At 44.6% G+C, this 26290-nt stretch overlaps 1 pseudogene; it reads left to right on the top strand.

The window, feature by feature from the left end:
- Positions 1–2972: 2972 nt before the first annotated feature.
- Positions 2973–7906, top strand: LOC146189306 (uncharacterized; annotated as a pseudogene).
- The last annotated feature ends 18384 nt before the right edge of the window (positions 7907–26290 follow it).

Genomic DNA, 26290 nt, shown 5'->3' with positions numbered 1-26290 from the left:
CTCAAAGCGACATGCCATTGTCGAATTGCCTTGCGCTGCCGACGGGTTTTTAGCATTAGGATAGGAGTGTAAATTTAGAATCCATGGTTGCAGAAGCCTCGGGTATCGGGTTACATGAACCGCCCCTTGACAGGCACGGATGTTTCTGCGTCAAAGTTGAAACCGAGCTTAACATCTGCGTTTTTTCGTGGCAAATTTGGCAGCATGCATCCAGGTTCTCTATAGCAGCATGCCATTGGGATATCTTGCCGAGGAATGACATGCTTGCGATTTTGATGTCCTGTCCGCTGGAAGTATTTGCATTTGTGTTTCATTGAGTTACTCGTGCGTGTGACGTCAGCAGTGGCTTTCTTCGCAGCAGTTGTCAGGTGTTGAAATACGTCGTGTCAATAACGGGTCAGAAAATAACATTGTTGTCAACATCAATCGTTTGCAAATATTACCATTCAGCAACAGGCAAGATTCGCAGGTGGCCACCCGTAGGCGAAAACCTTATGACTTGTGGCAGCAGCGTAGTGAGCGACTAGATGCTTTACGCATGAAATAAAATTTCTGACCAAAGTGAATTACCGTTTAGCTCAATTAAACTAAATCACTTTTACCAAGCTATAAAACCCTAAATAAACTTTTTGCTCTAAACATTGATATAACCAGGTTTCAGTCATACCATTTTATTTTCTTGCGTCTGTATTTTTAATTATGTCCTAAAGCCTACGAAGGAAGCCGTAGGGAAGACTTTACTTACGTCAGTCATAGCCTAGTCCTTTTGAGATATTGAACCTTTAAACGCATGAATCATTTCAGCGAACATTGTTGCTGACAGCATCATCGAAAGCGAAATATCGCATCATAAAATGTAGCTACGCACTCCCCAATCTGAATCCACTGCGCGTTGGATATTCAGCCTTCCGAGGGGGCCTAGCTCGAGTGCTTCTGCCTGCACCACTGCCCGCTTCTTCGCCTCCCTAGTCCGTCGTACTACTCGTCAAAACCACGGATCTCAATGGGGACATGAATGCCTTCGCTACGAGAACAGGCGATTATGTGGGCCATTTAACAGTTGCTTCGATGGTACTTGGCTGCTTAGTCTCGAGATAGATGAACTGCGTGCCACTTCGGTTACATGAAAGCTACGGAGCAGGCATCATACTGTCTAATAATCGAATCGACAAACATCGCAGTGAAACAGCAGCAAACAAAATGCATGATAGGCTCGAGGCAAGGCTGCCTTTAGAAGAGCGATAAGGCTGCATTTAGAAGAAACTCAAATATATCTGTGCAGCCCTGCTCAACAAAGCTTAATCTCGGAAAACTACTTAACCGGTTTAAAACTCCGAATGTATTTCTTTGATGGAGCATATCACCATAAAATGAGAATGCATGCGCTCACATGGTGCAAAGAGCATGGATGAAAAAAAGCAAAGACGCATTTGTGGTGTGTGAAATATGGCTTACAAAAAGATCTATAGGTTGTCAAAATAATTACAGCACACTCCAAGACAACGCAAGTTATTTAATATGAGGCTTCATTCCTCTTCGAAAAGCACGTCTGTGGAGCCTTTAAAGAGAGTGTTTCATTCTCTCAAAAGTAGTTCTGCACTAGAACTTCGCCAAAAAAAAAAAGGAGCCAGCGCCGATAAATTAGGATTTTTAAAGTAGCCAAAACAAAACACCAGTGCCGATATTTTATGATTTTCTGAAATTAATCCTTCAGCACTGGTCTCAGAATAACGTATCACAGTATATACAAAATAACAGTGGTTGTTTTAGCGTCTTCTTATGATGAGTGTATATAGGGGTGTGTATACAGGTATCTAGCGAAATAACATGTTATGTTAAGTATTTAACTCAGGTGAGGTCTCTGGAGTAGCTAAGATAATAACTGACTTCCGACGAAGCAAGAAGTAAGTACTCCAAGCAGCTTCTAGCGAAAGGCAGCCGGTTTCACGCAATGCTAAGAGCCTACATTGTAGCTAGGGTACAAATTGATAACGTTAAACTTCAATGCATTTGTAAATGAACGCTACGACATTGATACACGTCATATAGAGAAAAGGACTAAATGTATGGTGTATGTGTCACAAAACTTTGAGCGACCATAAAAGTCCCCTACCGATACACTCTTCGCAGATCACGAGAAGCAAGGTGCATCTCTTTCAGGGGAATATTTCTCCGGGCTTATTTCGAGCAGTTTGAACTCTGTGAATAAATTTGGGGACTGGCCTCCCCAGTTGAGTAAAGTAAATATATTGAAAAAATTGGAATCAGCAAATCTCAATGGAACATGAATCTTACACAAACCAGAGCACTAATCCAAACAAAAATTAGTGGCAACAAATAAGATGCAGTAGGTAAACGAGTACAAGATGTACTGCTCCGCCTCACAGAGGATGTTTTGACTCTACCTATGTTGGGGAGAACATACGCAGAGCCTTTGATGGTGTCCCCCACAACACCATTATGATAAACGTTCGCGACGATGAACTAAAAAGAAAAATATAGATCATACCTGTTTTCCTGAATGGGCGAAGCGACCAAGTCCTTATAGGCCAGGATACTTGATTTATCCGCGCCAACTTAGTAGGCCTCTCCCGCGGTTCACTGCTCTGCCAGCCCTCTTTAATCTACCTATGAACCAGCTACTGATGTGGCTTGCGGACGTGTCCAGCCTGAAGCACGAGGTTTAGAATGCCTAAGCAAGAGCTCTCTACATCAGTCATGAAATCGCCGCGGAAACCGCGTTGCACTATGCTCCGGATAAAACCGAAAAATGGAAGAGAAGCCGCATTTTAAACTTTCCATCACCAACCTATTCCGTCAAAAGAAATCCCACTATCTGCATACTTGGCATGCACCTGGACGACATTTGAACCGCGAACGCTTTGATAAAACGTGCCACAAAGACTATCAAACCAATTCTGCACGTTTTGCGCAAAATTAGTAACAGCACACACGGAGAAAACAAACGAGAAATGCGGCAATTTTTAGATTTTCTTGTCGCCAGCATCATGGACGGCCTGCCGTATCATCCTGTACGCAGTGGCTTGCGTTCAACCGCTTACTTATCGAGGCAAAACGTATCGTCCTGGGACTTCCATAGGTACACACGCCTCTATGCGCTCAATTGCAGCAGCAAACTCAATTACCTGTCCGAGCGCCTCGAAATCTGCACCCGAACGACGAAAATGAGACTCCGTGGCACAAACGCAGGGCGGAAGACAGTCTTGCTCCTCGGGCTCGATGTATATGCACTGCCTATTTTGCCCACCGACTCCGCTGTGGGAAATCACGCCTCTCATTGAGTGGAAGCCAATTCTACTTCGTATGGACGCTCATCAGTGACTACGGCGCCACATATGCCAAGCGATATGCTACGGCTTTGAGCTCACTGCCTTCAACTGAACGTGTATACACGGACGCTGCCCTTCCTGCAGACGGTAGAAGTCAAATTTGCTATGCCGCTGCTCGGTACGACGAGATAACTCGAAATCACGGGCGATACCACCACGCACCAGCAGACGCCGGTGCATTGTGTTATCTGTGCCAAGTCGAGCTAATGTCAATGTAGACTATTTGGAATCGGTTCACGCATCATCGCCTGAAAGGAATCTGAATCCCATTCATGATTGTGTGTAGAGACTTTCAAGCTGCCTAACGGGCATGCGCCAACGTTCTTTTACGTGCCCTGTACAGCAGAAGATAAGAGCCCCGCGATAAGTCCCCTGCTCCCCGAACGTGGGGAGGATGTTACCACCCATTGGGACCCCACGCATTGCGGTATCCTTGCAAATTAGAAGTCTCATGGCGTAGTGCGCGCTCATCTTATTACCGTGCTAGCCAGAGCTTCCGATACTGGTTTTCGCTCCTTCGCTACCACATCTGAGGTAGCAGACCCAGTAAGGGCCCGGTCTGTTGGATTGGAGGCTTTCATAATCTGGCGTTTCTTAATCAAATCTTTCGTCTCTTTGAACAGCTTACCGGTATCCTCTCTCACTATCCTACCGCCTACTTCTACCGCGCACTCAGTAATGATACCTCTGAAATTACTGTTCCTTGCTTCCAGGGTAATGTTGCCGTACTCGATTAGAGCTGAATACCTATTCTGTAGCGAGATCCTGAACTCTTCTGCCCTTCCCCTCACCGCTAATTCGTCGATGGGTTTCTTTCTTACTAATCTGTTGCGTTCCTTCTTTAGATTTACTCTAATTCGGGACCTCACCATCCTGTGGTCACTGCATCGCACTTTCCCGATTACCTTTACATCATGCATGATGGCGGGGGTTGAACACATTATGAAGTCGATTTCATTTTTAGTCTCCCCGTTCGGACTTTTCCACGTCCATTTCCGGTTCTTCCGTTTGCTGAAGAAGGTATTCATGATTCGTAAGTTATTGCGCTCTGCAAACTCAACTAGTAACTCCCCCCTGCTATTCCTAGAACCAATGCCATAGTCACCTACTGCCTGGTGTCCTGCCTGCTTTTTCCCTACCTTGGCATTGAAGTCGCTCATTAGTACTGTGTACTGCGTGTTCACTTTTCCCATTGCCGATTCTACATCTTTGTAGAAGCTTTCAACTACCTGGTCATCATAACTACATGTAGGTGCATAGGCCTGTACAACCTTCAGTTTATACCGCTTATTAAGCCTAATTACGATGCCCGCCACCCTCTCATTAGTACTATAGAATTCATCTATATTACCCGCTACATACTTATCGACAAGGAAACCTACTCCTAGTCGTCGCCTCTCTGGCAAACCTCGATAACACAGTACAAGCCCATCCTTCCGTACAGTATATGCCTCATTCGGCCTCCTAACCTCACTAAGCCCTATGAAACCCCATTTCATACCCTCTAGTTGCTGTAAGAGCACTGCTAAACTAGCTTCACTAGCTAGCGTTCTAGCATTAAACGTTGCGAGGGTCAGTTTCCAATGGCGACCTGTCCAGCGGACCCAGGCATTCTTAGCACCCCCTGCTGCGTCACAGGTCTGACCGCCGCCGTGGTCAGTTGTTCCGCAGCCGCTGGTGACTGAGGGCCGGGGTTTTGTGGACCTTATCATGAGAGGTTGAGGCCAATTACTGCACCAGGGTGGCAACTCCTGTTCTGGCGAGGGAGTGCGTTGCCGGAGGTGTTCACCGGCATCAGGTGGCACCCCGAACCTGTTTATGCAATGCCATCGACACGCTGATTTCTTTTTTTAATCCGGTGGAGAATTGCGCGGCACTGGGATTTGATCCCCGGCCCTCTTGCATGCGAGGCGGATGTTCTACCGTTACGCCACCGCTGCACCCCTTCTGTCTACCTCTCGGCAATGGGCAACTCCCCTCTATACCTGCGCTGCCTTCGAAAGCATTTACACGGCGAGACTCCTTCCTGCTGCGGCGGATAGAAACAGTCACTATTATTACGCCTTTCTTGCTGAACCGTTTTTTTCGGGATAGAACCACACCCCCCGCATGTTGTTCCTGTTTCATGTGCAACTGCCTTGCGCCGCTCGACAGCCTGTTATGGAAATATTTGCTCTACTTACAAACTCGTGTTTTTGTCCTGGTCATCCTTACACTGGGAGCATGACCTTCTCTCTAGGCTTGGGCCTGTCCTTATTTTTCTTATTCTGACCGTTTCATCGAGCTTTGGTGGCCACTCCTCGTGCTTATCGAGGACTCAGAGGCACCGTAGCGGTCGGCTCCGCAACGCCCACGAGATGCACGCAGCCGTCACTTAACCACCACTGGCTAGTTCATAAATGAACCGAAGGCAGGCAGCCTCGCTCTTACTGAACAACCCCATCTGTGGGCAGGGCAATTAATTTTACATAGCCCAAACTAGCAAATGTACAACCACATCGCCTTTTCCTTCGCAGCGCCTTCAGTGACTTTTGATGTCGGACAAAAATGGTTCCAATCAATCATGAGTCGAACATATTGAAGATTTTGTTTGCAGCCATGTAGTTTGATATTGCCGCGAACAATTCGAAGCATTATTTTGAGCTGCTTTCAACGGCGGTTGGTGTGCGGCCTTATCGATACAATTTTAATTCACTGAAATACCTTGTACATGTTTGTTCTCGCGAGCCGCGGCTGTATCTCTTTCTCTGCTGCTCGAATTGAGCCGTGATACTTCGCGCAAGATCGCAGCAAAGCAGTACTGTTTCTGTTTCTTTCAAAAAGTTTTAATCCGAATACCACCGAGCAATATTAAGGCGAAAGCCTTTTATGGCTCATGACTCGCCGGCATTTACGTTCTTGCGCTCATGCGTCCACGGCAGCTGTCAGTAATTATCAGAAGGATGATTATTTCAGTACTGATAATTAATAAATCAAAAATACATGGTAGGTGTATGCACTTTCCTTACCAAAAATCAATTTTTAAGTCAAGGCTAATTAGTAGTTAAGAAAATGCTGGATAGAATTTGGTTACAGATAATCAGTTAATCATTAAGATTGCAGATATATTAAATGCACATACTACAGATGCACAGTGTCCTCCTGTCCAAACCTGAGCTAACACCTAATAGCCAGCACAACTGCGCTCTTCCAATCCCGTCATAATTGACAGTCAGCAGCAAGTCACCAAAGGAAACCAAGCAGTGGCCAAACAGATGTCACCGAATGAGCTGGTTAAAGCTTTCGCCTTTGTGGACTTTAGATCGTCAAAGTTCCCCCTGTTGTTGTTGCTATCGATGCCATAACTTTTCTTAGCTTTTTTGCGAGAGAAATTAAGGCCAATCAGGAGTTGATTGCAGTCCTATAGCTGTCGATTCGTTTGTCGTCTGCGGAAGTGTCACGACCATTTGACATCTGGCGGGGGTACTGAATTTCGTCACCGTAGAATACCATCGGATAAGCCGGAAGAATAGAAAGCACACCTGGTCTTCGGGTGAAACCGGAAGCCCTCACTTTCCAATGACTGCTCAATGACAATGCAGATGACTGAATGGACCTTTTGGACTGCGTCTGAAAACACACTGCCAAGCTAAGGCATGTCTACTTTGCTTGTGAATGATCTGCCGGATTTTGGCTCAAAATAATGATACCCCTTTGAAGGATTATGAGACATTAATGACGATGCTTTCTGTGGCCTTTTCAAGTGTGATCCGGAAGGAAAGAACTAAGGCCCTACTTCATTTTAGGCTTGAATTACCAAATTAGTCTAGCCTGGCTGATGCTGAGAAGATGAAGCGCCTTTTTCGCAGCGCTGGCCCTAACATGACCGAAGGAGAGAAACTGAAAGTTTTTATTCCAGGCATTATAGACTCGCTTCTTGCTGCAGTTATTTCGAATGCGCCAAAACTATCGTCAAAATTCAAATCGAAGTGTCCATCATCGGGGACATGATGGAGACCCGGGTGAGCTAATACAATCGACGACTCCAACAAGCTTGCGGAAGATACTACAGAAGCGCATCTGCATGCGGAGACATCTTCGGGACCTTATTCGCAGAGTTTTCGCAGAGGTTATTAGAGAATAGGTCCAATTGCCACATTTGTCGCAAAAGCTCCAAGTAGCGCAGCGCACTGGCATTGTCTACGTTGAAGTCTAGCAAAAATTGGGTTTTCCTCAACGACGGTCCCACGCAAGAGCCTACTGCGATAAATTACACTGCTACATTAAGCCGTTCTTCACCCGGAGGAGACTCCCATGCCACCCTCGAGGCGAACAAGCTCCTCCGGATCGCTGATCCTTGCCCTCCTCCCACCAAGCCTACGAACGACCATCCAGCCTCAGAAAATGCGACGCCTACAGGAGGTCCAACAGCCGCCAGCTGTGCTTCAACTGCACAGAGGCCGGCCACGTTTTACGCCACTGTCAGTACAGACGAATCGGCCTGCGCGGCTTCTCCACCGACGCTCAGCGACTCGTACTGGAGAACGACCATACGAAATCGAGAGCTACTTGCGTAGGGTAATCACCAAGCCGTCGGAAGTGCTCTCAATCAGCGTACAGCCCCCGACTTGCGTCGCCAGGCCGACGCTACATGCGAGGGGGGTTCCGTAGCTCCCATCGTGGAAACTAAACGAAACAACGTGAGGTTGCTATACGGCGATCTGACGAAAATCCTCTACCGCCAAAGACTGACGACGACGCTGCCATTACGCCAAAGCTCCTTAAGAAGACGCCCTCGACGATCAGGCGCAAGAACTTGAAGCTTACACCACTATTACGCACGGCAACGTCAACGACAACACGATCAGACTCGAAATTGACACCGCCATCGAGTGAAGTGACAAAGGTGTTCCCCGGTCGCGACCTCGTCGCACGGTGAAGTAGAGATCGAACACTGAATCCAACATGCATTACGAGGACACGACCAAGTGCCCTAGAGGTTCTTGTCGATGGTCGCTGTTACCGCACTATTGGACACCAGAACCGGGTATTTTGTAATCAGAGATTTCGCCTCCCGGCTCAAGAAACTGGGACCAACTGTGATGGTCCGATAATCCGCACTGCTGGTGGTTACGTTATTATACCATCCCGGCGGTGCACTGCAAGAATGACAGTGAATGGTCATACTTAACCTGCGAGCTTCGCGTTGCTACAGCAGTGTTCGCGCGACGGGATGTTGGCCATGGACTTTCTTAATGACAATCCGGCGATCATCGACCTTCGCTCAAAGGTCGTCAAGCTTTCGATGGATAAAGCATATATGCGGCGGCAACTTCGACGCATTATATTGCTCTAAACATCCTGGACGAAATATTGAGCATACCCTTAAGATCAAACATCCTTGTCTCCGTGGATAGCGAAGATACTGAAACCTGCAAAGGTATCGTCGAAGGGAACACACATTTGGTCGCAAGTTGCTGGAGCGCACAGTTACACACCGCAAAAGGAGTCGCCCATTTTCGAAAAGCAGTTTTTTTCAGCATCCAGAACCCCAGCATCTCAACAAAGACATCATGATTGTTCTCCTCAACGTATTTGCAGACATCCATGACGTGCGCGCCCTCTACGACCGACCACAAAATATACGCCCTCCCAAGGTCATCAGCCTAGGTTTGATGTCAATCTAGCCCTTGTCAGAAGCTGACAAGACCAGATTCGCGGGTTTCTTGAAAGCTACTACGAGCTCTTTTCTTCGGCATTGAACATGCCTCAATGAATGGCGAAAAACAGCATTATCAAGCAAGAAAACGCCCGACCTCTTCATCAAAGCACCCGTTGTAAATCATCCTGGGAACGCCAGGTCATAAAAAAGCTGTACAATGTTTACACTATTGATATCAACGACGTATGTACATATTGCTCATGGCCGCTTGAACCTTCATGTGAGCTACACAAATCTTGAAAAGAGAGCAGGTGACCCTGCTGCAATGGGTTGTTGACCGAGGACAGCTGGAACTTTTGATGCGCTATGCGAGTGTATTTATTCTGCTTGTATAAGAGGCATGTAAATAAATCAGTGCATTCAGGTTATCATACATTAACGGAGTTTAAACCTAAAGTTTGGTAATTTTGCGATGCTACCCTCGCGTTTGAGCAGACCACGTACATGCGTCGTACATCCGCAGCCTTCATTTACCTCGCGGGTGCTTTGTACCATAAATATTGCCCATTTAACCTATTTGTTTTGCGCAATTTCAACAAGTCATACATACCTCCAGATAAGGCCAGATGAGTAATATCTCAATTGAAAAACATCTGCACAGCGCTTCAAGAAGTTATCCACATTTTTCCTCCGGTAGGACGCCAGCTGCTGCCTCCTTCGTACGACCCGATATATACGGTACCACCGTCTAGGCCGCGTCTGTGGGGGGGTGGCATCACAGAAGAGGAGGAAGGTGGGTGGCTTTAATTTTTTGTAGAGAACTTTATGTTGGCTTGTGCAGAGAAGTGGTACATAGGGACATTTTATAAAAGACTGAGACTCCTCAGATGCGTGCATGTGGTGGCGGCGGCGTGCAAGCCGATAGTGAGGTGATGAATTTCTACAAAGGAAATGCTGAGGAACAAAACGCGTGGACTAATACGTTGCACTTCAACGTCTATCAGACTGTGCCGTGATAGCTTTGTTTGAGGGTTGTGCGCATGCATATGAAAGACGGAAGAAACGGCTCTGACATTTTGAATACCGCTAAAGCACAGAAAGGAGCTTATACCCTGCCTTTCCTCATAGGTAGGTATATTACTGCTGCATCTGAAATGTTTTGTCCTAAAATTGAACGTCAGTCGCTGCACTAAGCCCGCTGCCCTAAAGGAAGTGTTTTCCTTATAATTAATGTTGAATTTTGGAAATTTAAATTTATGTATGGAAAGTTGCTGCCCACTGTGTTTGCAAAACAGAAATGTGGTTCTTTTATTATAGAATAGTAGGCAAGAAGGTAAGAACTTCTGTAGAAAGAAAGCTACTATATGCGCAGTGCTAAGCAGTTCTATTTCTCTCTGTGACATACATTCGTTTCATCCTCCATCCACCTTATCGTTACCTCTCTGCCTCTGCTTGCTTCATTATTATCATCACCTTTATTTTCATTGTTAGATACATGTACAGGGTTGTCCACTTCTAGCTAGAACACGGTCACTGCTTTTAAAGCAACATTGTATCTGACGCAGGCAGATATCGATGCAAAGCGATGCAAGCACACAGAGACACGGATGTGCTGCTTCACATGGTCAGCCACTTTAGATTACTGCGTGACCGGGTCGGATGCAATGACACCTTGAAAGCAGTGACCGTGTTCTAGCTAGAAGTGGACGAGGCTGTACATTATTATCAGTATTACAGAAAGAGGTAATCTTTCTGTCTGTTTTCCCCTTGCCTCTCAACCTCTTCCTGCTCCCTTTAACCATTGTATTGCTTTTATTCTTTAACATCATTTTCATTTTTGACGTAGGTATTCTCGAAGTTCTACTCCTTTTACACCACTCTGTAGGCCCAACTGATTAATCTCCTTGAGGGCCATTTTGAGTCTCAATTGCCCAAAACCAAATACATAGCACTATTTGGTGGATCCTGCAGAACCGCTAAAGCTCGGCACATTACACTATTACTCTGCTGTTACACTGTTTACGACATCTTTGTAAACCAATCCAACTCGTTCTCCAATATCTGAGCTTCAGTGCCCCAAATGTACTGTTGCGGACGCCAGAATATTTCTCGCACGTTAATAATTATAACTTATTAAAGGTGCACGAATCGGTGCGCACACCCTTGGCATCTTCAAAGTGTATTAAAGTATATCTTCTGGTCTCACAGGAGAGGCTCTCGACTTGCGTGAAAAGCGCAGCTAGAACTCAGCTACATGTAGTGAGAGAAGTGGGTGGTCACTTGGTCGCCAGCTTGAGCCTGTTGAAACCAGAAAACAGGGTCGGACTCCTAGCTAACAACTAAAGCAAACTTTATGCAATAAGAGACGATACAAAGGAAGTATGTAGTACTTGAGCACGATGGTGCGTGCATCAAAAACGGGCTTTGCAAAGCATGCAAGTTAGAGACATTCAACAAATCAGAAACTTCCCAACAAGCACAATGCACGAGGGGGTCAGAACAAATAAAGAACAAATTTTTCATCGGACACTGTCGCAGATCAATGTCTTGAGCATAACGCAGTGACCCGTTTGCGGAACGCGTCACTTCCGCAAGACGGCCACTGCGTTACGCACAATAACTTCCGTAACTTTTGTACCACCAGTGTCCTCTCTCTCACCCGTCGACACGCGCATCCTTATTGGTTAGGTGCAGCGGACCTTTATGGAGGCTACTAGCGGATTCTCCCCTGTGCGAGCTATCACCGCCACCAAGTCAAGAGAAGGAGTGACGCCTTTGTGATCAAGACTACTCTAGCACATGAAAACGATATATTCCTTCAATGTTCCCATCGCATCTACGCGAAGTCACTCGCGCACTTCCGTTGCGCCGCGTCGACTTACGAGAATGCTCACTGATCTTCGTGACCACGATGTAGGCGCATCGTCGTAGAACACAAAACTGCCATACTGCTCAACAACTTCAGCCAGAATTGTAGGGGTTCTCATTCATTCCGATGTCCAGGCTTCTCCTGCGTTGTAATGTCACAGAAGTCTAAAGCGGAGCATGCATGCGTCATCGTGCACCGACGGGACGTTGGCTCGAGTAAAAATTTAAGAAACGAACTGCTCTTTCACAGTCTACGAGTAGCTCCCATACTGGCGCGACATGCTTTATAAGTAAGGTGACCTAGGCTAAACTATTCCCTTAATACTCTACGGAGTCTGTAAAACACGTCTTTTGCAACATTTGCAGGCTGTCACGAAATCGGCGCACATTTTAGTTGAGTCAGCACAGCGATAAGGATGCACGCGCATGGACTCGCGTAAAGGTTGACAGAAGATTGGAGCCATGACTCCGTTTCCGCGCGAAAGCGTTGTCTTGCATGCATAGACGTCTATCCCTCCTCATCACGTGGCAGCGACGATGTCTCGCCGCGTAGCAGAAGCAATTCGATGTCTCCAGAAGGTTCAGCCGAAGCTGACCAATGACGACACCTACCGCGACAAAGAGAAGAAAGGACGCTTGAGCCGTGTAAGTGGCGAGCGTATGCGCGCCTGGATTGGCGTTTTGTAACAAACAGACCCGGCGCATCCTATTTATTGAGCTCGCGTTGCATCGACAAGCTGGCCAGTGTTATAACCAGTTTTTAAACGAGTCATCATGTGCAACTGCTCTGCTCCCAGGGTTAATCCGCTCTTCGGCAAGCCCACTGATATGCAAAGGAGTGACACATCTACAGGGCGGCCGCATCGCGACTGTCTTACGTCGGTTTGCGACAATGATCACTGAACAACATTGTGTTTATTTGTTCTTACTTTCTCTTGCATTGCTTATAGTTTTGAATCCTCTGCGTTTGTTATTAGAGCCTTTCTGCATGCATGCTGCGCACTGCCCTTTTGTGGACCTCGTTCGGTGTGTTTGATTGTTAGTGTGTTCCTCTGTATCGTCGGTTGGTGACTAAGTTCGTTTGCTTTGCTTTGTTTCTTTACTCTAACTTAGGCCCTTTCTCGAGCTTAAACCAAAGAGGGCTGGACACCAACCGGCCACCCCCTCTGTCCCTACAGATAACTGACTTCCGGCTGAGTTTTCCACGCTAGTCGAGGGTGCCTGCTTTGAGACCTGAAGAGCTGCCCCCACACACTCTTTGATTGCTTGGAAGTGTGCGAACCAATGGTGGCACATTGTTAACAAAGTATAATTATTAACGGGTGGCAATCATTCTGGCATCCAAGACAGGACGTTTGCTGCTCTCAAGTTCGAAGAATGAAGAATGAGTCGGAAGGGTTGTTCCGTTTTGGCACAAGAGGAATCGCAAGATGATTATTCAGTGCTATTTATTTTATATTTGTGGTCGTTACCAGTACTAGTAAACAATTCTTAGACATGATTTTACATTCGAAGGGAGGGAAAGCGTAACCGTGGCACCACTAAATCGGTTGGAAGAATCAGTTTACGAAGTTTGCAGGGGTCAGCTGAATGCCGCAAGCATTTCATTGGACAGAGTCAATTGGACGAATAGGAGAGAGGCCTTCCCCATGCATTGAATAAAGTCCGACAAATGACGATAATGATGACGACGAGAGTTGATTATTAACGGAAATAAGGATATAAAGTTTTTCGGATTGGTGATGTTTATCGAAAATATTTTGAGTTTCATTGCAGTACAAGCGTCCGAAGAAAATATGGTTCGGTGTTCTCATTTATATAGACTTGCCCTTGAAGACATCTTTTCTGATCCTGACAGTTTTCGATTTCACAAAGTTTCAAAGAGTATGAGCCACCTGATGCTTTCATATAAAGGGTGTTCGAAGGAATCTAGATTTACTGTATGAGCATCTTTGTTCTTATGGTTGTAGAACTCACTTGAGAGACTTGTCTAAGGGCGGCTTTCTCTTGATCCTCATGATATGTAAACAGACCTGGCATGTCGCGTAGAAGGCCGAATCCCCATAGGTCAATGGACTGACTAATATCTGCCGCACTTATCGCGAACTTCTGTTCGCGATAAGTGCAGTGAAGCTGAGAGTAAACAAGTACTTGCTGGGGTTACCATCAAGGAACAAGTAGAACGATTCTGCAAAGCACAGCAACAAAACTTTAAAATACAACCGAAACGACATACTCTAGCTATGCGTGAATTAACACCCAGTACTTGAAACCAAGAACAAGAAACTCTGAAGCCTGTCAATAAAGGCATTAGATATAAAGACCATAAATTAATTCTGTAAGAAACACGAAACACTGACACTTGTCAATAAAAGCGTTCGATGCGCGAGAGGCAGGTTCCAGGCTTTAGGAGATATCAAGGCCATAAATTAAATTGCGTAAGAGAAACGGTTGAAAGTGCGAATTATACTGCTGGATGGAAATAAGTACTTCTGGGATGAAGGATACATGAAATTCCGGACTTTTGTGGTTTTTCTCGTGTGTTGCCTGGGATGATACTAAGTGAGGGCAGGTTACCTACCATTACTCACCAATAAAACAATCCAGTGTTATCGAGCGCAGTGTATGAGCGTTTTGAACTAGTGTTATTACATGACAACGTAAGGACTATTAAGCTAAAATCAGGCATTCCTGTTAAAATAAAAAATGTACCGGCAAGGGTTTGGCGCGGGACATAAACATCCACTGACAACTCGTGCAGTGTGACTATAAAGAAGCGAATAAACGCAAAAGCATTCAATAAAAGGAACAAACCAAAGAAATGCGTCTGCGCTGGAGGCATGATGTCGACGCGTACGACAATACACTGCCAAGGATAAAAACCTAACGAGGGTCAGGGTTTAAGCGCGGCAAACAAAACACACTGCGGCGCGAACAGGGCGAGCGGTAGGGCCCATGCACTAGCTGCGGCGCAACAGACATTACTATTCGCGTGGCAACAGCTCACGCGAATACGCCTAGGTCGTTTCTGCAGGCCCTCCTTCCATTTTCGTGTCGCCGGTCTTCTTTCCTTCGTCCGTGCACACCCCGTTGGCCCGTGACGCTCGCTAGCAGCCCCGCGCTGGCCTCCTCGCCGGAGCAAAAGGCCCTGCGCCTTGCTTTCGACGCACTTATCTACCCTCGTCGCTGCGCCGCTAACATCCAGCCGCCAAGATTAGCTGCTCGCATATGCACACTCGTGCTGCCCGCGCAAACAATACAAATAGGAAAACGCGCGCGCGGTTTAAAACAATTAAACGGGCTGCGGAGCCTCACACTTTAAAGGAAAAGTTCCGAGGGCACCATGGAATCTAAACTGCAGAAATGTAAGAGCCAGCCCATTGCTGCTCTACTCGATGCATCACATTTGCTCTCGTTATCATTATCAACTAAATATACACCCGTGGATAAAAGTAGTATACTCCGAACGCTCGGGCTACCGCGTGAGCGGTCTTGATCCCCTCCACCCCCTGGTGACCAGGCACCCATATAACCTGTTTTTTACTAGTAGCCGATGTATGTGCCAATAAAACCTGCCCGCCAGATTTTTCCGACAGAGAAGCAGTTATTTTTGAGATATGCATAACGTGCCCTCCATGATATACTTGCCTGTCGTCAAAGCAATTTTGTGTGGCACAGGCGATGACCAGGGACCAGAAGAAGGGCGAATGATGTTGCGGAGAAGACACTCGGTATGGTAGGCGCCAAACTATGATACAACCGTCAGTTGTAAAGCGATGCGTAGCAGCACAGGTGCGACCCAGAATAGGGGAGTGAGTATCATTTGATGGGGCAAGAAAAAATACAATCGTTGCGTTTCGCGCGGAGTACACCGCTTTCGTGCACGGGTGTACAGATATTATCAGTACTACTGTCATTGCAACGTCATTATCATCAGTACAATCATCCTCACTATAGACAAGGAGAATTATGATGTGCGCTTCTCTATACTGAGCATGGCACAGTTGGTTAAAGCGCTCGGTTGGGGATTCAAGGGATGAAGGTGGTTCGATTAGCGGTGGAGAGAGGATTTTCAATTTTCTTATGACATCATTAGGGTGCTTGATATCTAGGTGACATCAGCGCAAAGATCCGATTCTCTGATACCACGCACTGGTCCCGCGTACACACCCCGCGCACGCGATTTAGTTCCATCAGCTTAGAAAGGTTTTCGCCTAAAAATTCCTCCACCGGGAATCTAAATCCTACCCCAGCGATCACCATACGAGCACCCTAACCAAATACGCCGCTACGGGCACATGAAAAAAGATAATTTACTGTTCCTTGTCCACCGTTCCTGCCATACCGATGGTAACGGAGGGGCGCAAAGATTACTCCTTAAACTCAGTCTCCAGGAGGGCACGTGGTACCCGCCATCTGCGGGCAGCTATGAAGACCAATCATGGTAATAAAAGTGCATCATCGTGGCCGAATGGAGCTGCTCGTCTCAAATTCGGTATAAAAGAAAAATTGTGTAATCGGCGGGGCTCTCGCTAATAACTCTTCAGTACAATCAGCCCCAAATGTTTTCGCGCTATTGCCCTTACGGGGTGTTAGGTGCCGCAAGAATTCTTGTAATTTAGTTGCAAGAATTGTCATCACCGAAACATCACCGAAACCGAAACCGAAACCTGCCCTGGCAAAGATTCTTCTGAGATGTTCGAGGTATCATATCGTGTTGCAGGTGGTACAAACATGAAAACTTGATTCTGAGCTTGGGCACTCATTGTTGTAGCTGCCGTCTGATGACTGCACAATATCAACAATGGTGAAGTTGCAAATATCCGGACCCGGCAGTCTCTTCCCTGCGTATTCTTCGATATTCGACATCTCCCAGGGGGCCATTATTGTGCACAGTAGAGTTTCGGCCCCTGCGGGCTAATACAGCAAAAGCGCGCTCTTAGCGTCGCAATAAGTTACAAATTTCTTATGGCCTTGGACAGCTGTTCATTCCGGTCAACGCCGTTGCCCAGGCAAACCGATTTATTATGAAATCAACTCCAGATTCTTCACAGTACGAGGAAAGCACGCAACCACTCCTCCAAAGAACATCTTTTTTTCATTATTGCTAACTTGAAAACCTGATTTTACAATACTGATATAACGCGACGAGCACACAACATGGGTTAAAAGCACGCCAGACCCTTTAAAGTTCGCGCATGTGTAGCAACGTCTCCATTCTTGGAAGTCACTCAGGGACTTGGTCTTGTGTCTTAACAACATCAATAAGGCTAGCAAAGAATTCTCGAAAAAACTGCTGTAGTTTCCTCGCATCAATGTCTGCATGCCTGGAAACCATTCTGGATCACCAGATACTGTGCATGCCCAATAAGATGATCATGTCCCGCGGCAGCCGATCATCATCTTCAATTGGTAAAAATTCTAATTCCGTATGAATTCCCGGGTAGGGCTTTTTAATCATTTGATTTAGAACGGCCCAGAAGAAAAAGGCTTCCTAAAAGTCTAAGAAAACATGTTTTATAGCTTCAGACTTGCGGCATATGGATCAATGGTTTTCTCAAGGTACGAAAACCACTTCATTTCTAAATAGGTATTTTTTTTAATAAGTGTATAGTTATGGCGCATGAAAAATGAAGTTTTTGCTCTCCCTGGTACAGCCATATTGTTTACTCTTTAAATACCTGAATTCCATGAACTAGGAGGGTACAACAGTTTGTGCAATGGGTCGGGAGAATGACATAGCACAAGCCCTTATAAAGATTCTTCCGCACCACAGCTGATAAATATTCAAGCGAAAATTGTCTTGAAAGACAAAACATACCATGGGCACTTCTTTAATGATTACAAACATTTTCCGTTGCATCCTCGCCGACATTACACCTAATTTTGGCCAAATTTGTTCTCGACTTAACCTCACACACAGTTCGCAAAAATCGGTCCTTCGCATCACGAAAGAATACAAACCGGTTAACCATCTGGCGCAAATACAAATGCGCCAATCAGGTCCTCCAGGGCGGACGCGATGGAATAAGCTGGTTGGACAGGTGCGCCCCCAAGTACTTTCCCACACAAGAATTCCGAACACATGGTGAAATCTCTGTGCATTCACAAAACAACAATAAAGTTCTCAATGTACAATTACCAATGAAAATATCAGCCTCGCCATGCACCCTTTCTAATCCACTGCGAATCCCTACACGATAAGTTCAAGTTTGGCTTCTTCAACACGGTTTGGTATTAAATTGTATGAACTGTTAGAAAAGACTGGGGAAGAATATCTTTATTGTACACTTTATTAAACAATGTAGTCAAAACTGGGATGAAATTACCTTTGCATGCCTTATAAACAGCGGCTGCAAGCCCGTCTGATCCTGGATACTTTCCAGGGTTGATGTATTCTATGGTTCTAATCCACTGCGAATCCCTACACGATAAGTTGAAGTTTGGCTTCTTCAACACTCTTTGGTATTAAATTGTATGAACTGTTAGAAAAGACTGGGGAAGAATATCTTTATTGTACGCTTTATTAAACAATGTAGTCAAAACTGGGACGAAATTACCTTTGCATGCCTTATAAACAGCGGCTGCAAGCCCGTCTGATCCTGGATACTTTCCAGGGTTGATGTATTCTATGGTTTTCGTCACCACTTCTAAACATTTTTTCTTCTCATCATTCAGCCGCGCCTTAAGAGAGAGGAAACTGGACTTTTAGGTTTTTACCTTTGTGTAACTAAGAAGTCCGCTGTAGTATTCCCAAATAGCGCTCTTTATATTCGATTTACCTAAGTAGACTGCACCTTTCCGTTCTATGGTTTGTTTTTTTCGCCGAAAGGTAAAAGGCGCTACTCTTGTTGCCAAACCTGAAGGATACAGCTCTAGTCAGACCAGTTTTCTTGTATGTCTCGGTAGTTTGGGAGCCGTGCTATAATAAGAATATTATCAAACTAGAGCGCATCCAGCGCCTTTCAGCCAAATTTATTTTTTCTGATTACCGTTCATTATCTTCGGTTTATAACATGCTGAGTCAGCTTAAGCTAAAACCCCTTAAAATACGCCGTCAGGTCTCTAGGCTGAGATTCTATCACATGCTGTATAACAGCAGGTCTGGTTTGTAACGTGATGCATATATTTTTGCTGCACCCCAGAGATCTAGTAGACTGAACCACTCCAAAGTAGCAAGCCCATTATTCGCCAGGACCAAACATTACCAGAATTCATACTTTCCCCTCACAACACATCTGTGGAACCGTTTGCCTCAATTTATCATTAAATGCACCAATGAAAATGTTTGCTGAACTGTTATTGCACAACGTGTAACCCCTCTCCTGCTTGGGCAGCGCTGCTGCCTGCAGTATTTGTAAATAAATAAATAAACACTCTTTAAACAAGACAATGATTCTGTTCAAACTTCCTCGTTATTGGTTTTAGTTCACTGACTTATTTCAAGAACTTGCATGATTGGACGGATTTATAAATGCTGCCTGCTAATTCTGTTGGGACGCTTAAGCATGACAGATCTGCGATAACCGCTATCGTTTGCGTCACCCTAGATCAGTGTGTAGAGAACTAGAAGCGAAATTCAGAGGTCGTGGGTTCAAATAGCAACAGTGACTTATGGTTCATTTTTCTTTTACATTCTAGTGTCTTTTCTCTCCAAATTCATTGTTACCTCACATTGATCAACATGTAAACAAGGTCCCTTAACCTTGCCCTATGTGTTAGTACATGTTGACTTTCTTCTTATATACTTGACCTTGAAGTTTTTATTCTGCTGCAGTTATGCCCGCAGGAATGCCCGTATTGTTCCCGGTAGATAGTGTTGGAAGCTTTTGCGGGACACTGGTTATCTTTTATCTACTTCTTTTGAAAAATACTTTGCGCGTGCTTCGAGAGTTCACAATTTTCATCCTGTAATATACAAATGTTAACTTTTACGTCAACTCAATTCCCATATTCATTTCTTTACGTGAGCAGTGTTCTCCTAGTGGATCATTCTACTTGGAATATCGCTATCCAAGCTAGTTCGCTGCGCCTGAGTGAATGGCGTGTATTGGTTTCACAAGGTCAGAAATAAACTGCGATAAGGAAATAAAATAGAAACGTCAAACGAAGATTGGTTAGGGTAACAGTCATAAATGTAGCTCAACATATTCCTAAGAATCTAAGAACATTGAGTCTGTCACTGGGTCTTTTACAAGGTGGATATTGGAGCGGAGGCAGCTATCCTTCCACACAGCAACTCACAGGGCTGAAGCCGGAACTCCTTAGCAAAACACAACTTTCCGCCCGAGGAATGTAAACTCACTGAAGAAACTTCTATTTTCTGTTCAATTCTAGCTTTGTGGATACATTTTACGTGCCGAGAGAGAGAGAGAGAAAACTTTTAATGAGCATATAATCAGTAAATATTCGCAGGAGCTGGGTGGTCGGTGCCCCTAGTCCAGGGCTCCGCTGGCAGCAGCTGACTTGCGGACTAGCTGGATAATCCAGGCTTGCTGGTCCAGGTTGTCGCTGGTCAGGGCCGCCTCCCACTGCTCGTGTGTCGGGCATGGCACTATTAACGTTGGGTCAGGTTTGTCCTGGCATTCCCAAGAGATGTGAAAGAGTGTGGGGCTTGCACCGCACCAAGGACAGTAACTCGTGTTTTATGTTGGGCTTATCTTATTTAAAATTTGAAGGTTAGGGAATGTGTTTGTTTGTATTTTTCTCCAGTCTATAGCGTCCGAGGAAGGAAGGTGTTTGTGTGGTGGTGAGAAAATTCTTCTTTCTAACCGTAGGTGTTCCAGCCTGTCGCCGTAGGGTCCTAGGAGAGGGGTGAGGTAGGGATGGGGATCCGCCCGGTTTGTAAGAGCTCGGGCTAGATCATTCGCTACCTCATTTCCTTCTAGGCCTTCGTGTCCAGGTGTCCATGTAATTGTGTGCGTCTGGGAGATGGAACGTAATATTGCACACGCTCTTTTGTGAGGTTTTCCGGCCAGGTAGTCCCTGCAGGCTGGTTGGGAGTCCGTCACTACGTGTGATGACTTATTTTGGTTGTCTTGTGTTTTTATGGTGATGGCTATTGCCAGTGATTCCGCTTCCGCAGGATCCTTGGCATAGATCGAAGCCTGAATAATTGGCCTCTTCTTGTGGTCAACTGCAGCTAGAATTCAACCATTAAATTCGTCTTAGTTAAGGACCCTGCAGTGAAACCTGGGAAACAGTAATTTCTGACTACAAGATGCTGGCCCTTAAGGGATCTTTTTTCTTTCCGATGGATTTATTTTGGCAAATATTGCTGCTAGCACACATTTTGGTTAAGAACAATGTTCCATTTAAGATAGTAAATTTGAACACTTTCAAAAAGTGCTGCCGTTCTTCGTGACGTTTTTAAACTACAGTTGATGGTTTTTTCGAAATCATTCATTGCACAGCGACTGTGATATTCCAGCAATTGCATGTTTCAAAGCTCTTTTCCTGTGTTATTGATCAGAATAAAGATGCATCAAAATATTATAAATACGTTTCAAGTATATTTGAAGGCAGACGGTGAAAGCGGTATATATGAATGGCCCTATATTTGAACTAAATCATCTGGCTTCCATAAAGCAGCCACTGAAATACTTATTCTTTTTCTTGCAAATATATACAGTTGATTTCAGTGACGCTATAATTTTGCATTGCAAGAATGCAGTTGCACTAGATTCAAACGATTATTTTGGTAACAAGCCTGCTTCAGAAAGTTGTATTCAGTGGAAAACTTGCCTAATATTTAAAAATTGTCTTTTATAAAGCGCTGGCATCAATCTCTATAAATTAGCCTTTAGTGCTGGCATTAGTAATGTGTAGCAAAGACTAGTGAACAAATTAGGAATCACCAAAAATTCCTGCGGCATGTATAGCCCTTGTGCACCAGACAATGCTATAGTCGGCAAGCTTCGCTCATTGTAATCTCGACGCCTGACAGTTGGCAATGCTTCCACAAATATGCTACCAGAAAAAATAAATACAACAGGTATTAGAACCACCACAATATTGGTGCTTCATAAGATGCCTAGTGAAAGAGACATTCGTGCTTGCTGGGCGCAGGGTACGGTAGATTTACACGCCAATAATGAATGAAAAAATACAACGATCGCTGGATCCGTCTGTAGCATATAAACGACAATATTGATACCAGGAATAAATACGAGACCTGATATATTCAAGACTTTATGAACATAAAATAAAAATACCCCACTGAACATTCAAGTATGGGGTTCCACTTGAAAAAAGAAACAGATGACAAAGCGGTCTCTAGTATGAATATATCTAGCACGCAGATATGCTTGTTGAATGTAACGTAGAGTTGCATTGGAATGCAACATCGTGTGCCTAACGTATTACACCACCATTATACGTAACGTTTAGTGTGTGTCAAATTACATGCATCGTATTTTGTAGGTACACTTACGATTAGATGCTGGGAAGGCTTTCATTTTGGTTGTTGCATCAGGGCCTTACTAATGCACCAGAGGCACAGGTTTAGAGTAAGTGTGTGTGTATGTGGGGGGAGGGGGGGTCGTGTCTGCTGGCCGCCACTGCTGTTAATAGAAACATCTTACCAGGTATTTCAAATATCCATCAGGAGAAATCTAAAGTAAAGTATAGTATTGTTTCTTTACAATGAATCCTCGCATCAGTTAGCCGCTCCCATAGAGACCATCAATCTGTAGTGGAGAGGAAACAAATTTTTGTCTTGTGAATTACGACGGCATGTCCTTGAGTCCTAAAAAAAGAGACATAATTATATGCAGTTAGTCAGAGTAAGACACAATTCACAAAGGGGCTGAGCCATGAAAGACAAGGTAGAACCATTCCTAACGTGCTCTGCAAATCTTCATAGCTGTTTTGGTTAAAAATAATAAAAACTATGAAGGAAACATGAAAATATTCTAATTTGTACATTACGAAATCTTATACTATTACTTTTAATGCTGGCAGTATGGCACCACACGAAATATTTTACCAACAATCTTACATGTTTCGAACATTTAGGTGTTTTTGTATGGAGAAATAAAATTATCACCCAATATATAACTGTAACAGCACGTAAAGCTTCCTGTTTCACCATAGCCCTGACGGCAATACCCATCAGTTCTCAGGTGCAAATTGCGTTGTTTACAACATTGGTTTTCTGAGGAACCTCTCGATTGCTAGGTAGGAGAAAGACATGCATCGAAGACTGTCTTTAGAGATCGGCACCAGGATACCATAGAATGTCGATTTTGTAATATGGCTGAGGTAGAAGGCATGTTACACAGAAAATCCGGCGTTGGCTTTAAATCTTACGGCCTGTTTTGTACATGCTTGCTTATTGTCACTTCTTTACAAGCGCAGCAACTAAAACCCAATATCAATGCTTCGCCTTCATACTGCAACTTCAAGCCATTCTGGTGCTAAGCCATTGAGAGTGAAAAGAATCCGAAGCATAAAGCAACATCCCTACTTTTGTTTCACAATGTCTCTGCAAACCTAGCTTTTACTTATTCCATCGGGATATGTATTCCTTCAACGAGAATGGTTGAAGAAATGCAAGGAATGCAATCAACGGATAGCAACCATATCTGCGGTTGAGAAGCTTTGAAGCCTTGGTAATGAGCTGAGTCGAAACTATATCTCTCTTAACTAGCCTTTTGAAGGCGCCAAATGCGATGGTATAAATTGGCCACCGGGTTGTTAGTGAGGGACATACATTTTATTTGATCGTCTACAATCATCACCTGAACAGGATTGCATTCCTAGCGAAGCTGCCGTACATCGCAAATTCTTTGCTAGCAAGGTCATGTACTTACAAATACCTCCGGGCTGTTCAACCGGACATCGATCCCATCGGAAAGCACTACATGCACAAGAATGGTGCCGATGCCCCTGCGAAAAAATACGTCAGTTTTTAACTCCTCCTGGTGAAGACAGGCCGCGAAACGGGTGAAGCTAAGGGCTGGAGACAATGTAGCAATTTAGTTATGCTTCCCTGCTCAATGCTCGTGGCAAAAAATAGGCCCTGTCTATTGAAATATATTTTGTGCAGATTAGAGCAAACCCGCCGCGTACATGTACTTATTCAGTCAGTTCCACAAAAAATACCCCAGCTGAAACCTAAAGATACGACGGCCTGCAAAGCCACGTCAGGTTGCGGGCTTCGTTTTTATCTCATGAGCTTAGTCTGGCTAAAAAACGAAAGAGGAAGCATACACGTTTATTCTACTATAATAATAATTATTTCCTGTGATTGAATATGGCATTAAAAAGTGGGACTGGAAAAAACAGTAAGCATAGATAATACACTTTCTGAAGAAAATTTCAGCAGTATTTTTGAAAAACATAATGAAATGCTGAGGGAGCATAGGTGAAATAGATACCGTAGGAGCCCAGAAAAGACGAAGAAAAACAAAGCTCACAATGTCACCCGACGAAACGTAAAAGTATTGCCGCCGGAAGGGGCATCAACCAAATTGAAAACCTTTTTTTTTTCTAAATTTCTAAATTTTAAATTCTAGTTCAAATCTTTTAAATTTTGTAATGAAACTGCAAATGGTCAAAAAGTTTATAAATTTTTTTGAGATTTATTTCTAGACTAGGCGGCCATTTTTTTTACAGCTTGGGTATTTATTTACAACCAAACATTTATTTAGAAGTATAGTTACTATCCGTATTTACAAAGGAAGGGTAGTAAGGGTCAAATATGAGGTGGTATGTACTTATCTCAATGCGTGGTTTCCGTTAAGAATGTCAGCTTCAGAGAAGGCGTGTCTTCCGAAAGCGTATAGAAGGGTAGTGGCTGCATTCTTTTACTACTCGAGAAAAAACTATTGCTGAGCGCCCAATCGCAATCATTTAGCGCTTACCTTCCGTGCCCTCGAGAGTGACCATTCGGAGCGTTGGTTCGAAACAAAGGACCCAATGACCAGTTACGAGGAAGTGACTAAGTGTTACCGCCTAGCTCTACAAACAACGCCGAAGCATTTCGGTCACTCCTCGCCCCGGCAATGCTACACGTCTTCCACCCAGACATGTATACGAGGGATATGTGAAGTGCATGTCAAGTGGGTCCAGCAGACCAGTGGTACATCATGTGCGACTGTGCCATGTTCACGACCGAAACTGCATACAAGGCATATCCGCCGGAACATCAAAGTACTGTGCAAATTGCAGGCAAGGAAAATCGCCTCTGAGCCGTCCAGCAGGCCCGAGGTGCGCTCGAAAAGCACAAGACTCACAACCCTCCACAAAAGTGCCAACATTAGGTAATGCAGAGTAGGGCATAACCCCGGGCCGACGCTTGGCCAGCGTCACGACGCTTTAAAACTGTCGTTTGCCGACACACACACACACACACACACACACACACACACACACACACACACACACACACACACACACACACACACACACACACACACACACACACACACACACACACACACACACACACACACACACACACACACACACACACACACACACACACACACACACACACACACACACACACACACACACACACACACACACACACACACACACACACACACACACACACACACACACACACACACACACACACACACACACACACACACACACACACACACACACACACACACACACACACACATACATACATACATACATACATACATACATACATACATACATACATACATACATACATACATACATACATACATACATGCATGCATGCATGCATAGATGACACTCAAGGCAGAAAAACCAAAGCGACAAAAATAATTCGATATCAACATTTGAAGTCCGTTATCTGTTTAGTGCAACTCAGACAGGCTTTTCAAATTAAATTTTGCAGCATAAACTTTCTGAGTGTCGTTCACATATGTCTGCCTAAGGTTATTTGTATACAAAAAACAACATCAAAGAAAAATTGTATCAATGAAAGCAACCCGTAGTTTTATGTGCTAGAACTTTTAACAGCGGCAAATCTTGTTTTCAACGTTGTGTAAGGTTTACAATGAAGAGCAGAAAATATGGAGTCAAGGGCAGTCTCCTATATTCCAGGAGCTGTAGTGTTAAGTTTTTCTGTTGCATTCATTATTCCTTTAAAGTGATCCACTGCAAGAGTAGCGCTAAGATTTTCAAAGGAAAGTTGGAAGAGTAACAACTGATAAGGGTACTCCAAACTTAAATTTCTTGCTACGGTAATAGTCTTCTGGCCATCAAATTACACCTACCCTGGTCAAGAGAAACTGCAGCCATTTAATGCCTTATCTTGCCGTGGGCGCGGTTCAACCTATTCCTATTTCGCGTTTGGACACTGCAAGAATACATGTAAGGTGCACAATGCATTATATCTGCGATATAAGAAAAATAAAAAAAAAAGGAAAGTCTCTCTAGAAATCCGTAAGCTTCCAGATGCTTCCCTTATGTTTCCCTGTAA

The sequence above is a fragment of the Amblyomma maculatum genome, chromosome 5 (genome assembly GCF_055883805.1).
Source record: "Amblyomma maculatum isolate TAMU_Amacu chromosome 5, ASM5588380v1, whole genome shotgun sequence".
Lineage (NCBI taxonomy): Eukaryota > Metazoa > Arthropoda > Arachnida > Ixodida > Ixodidae > Amblyomma > Amblyomma maculatum.
Note: the sequence above shows the minus strand (reverse complement) of the source record. Positions and strands in the feature narration are given on the sequence as shown.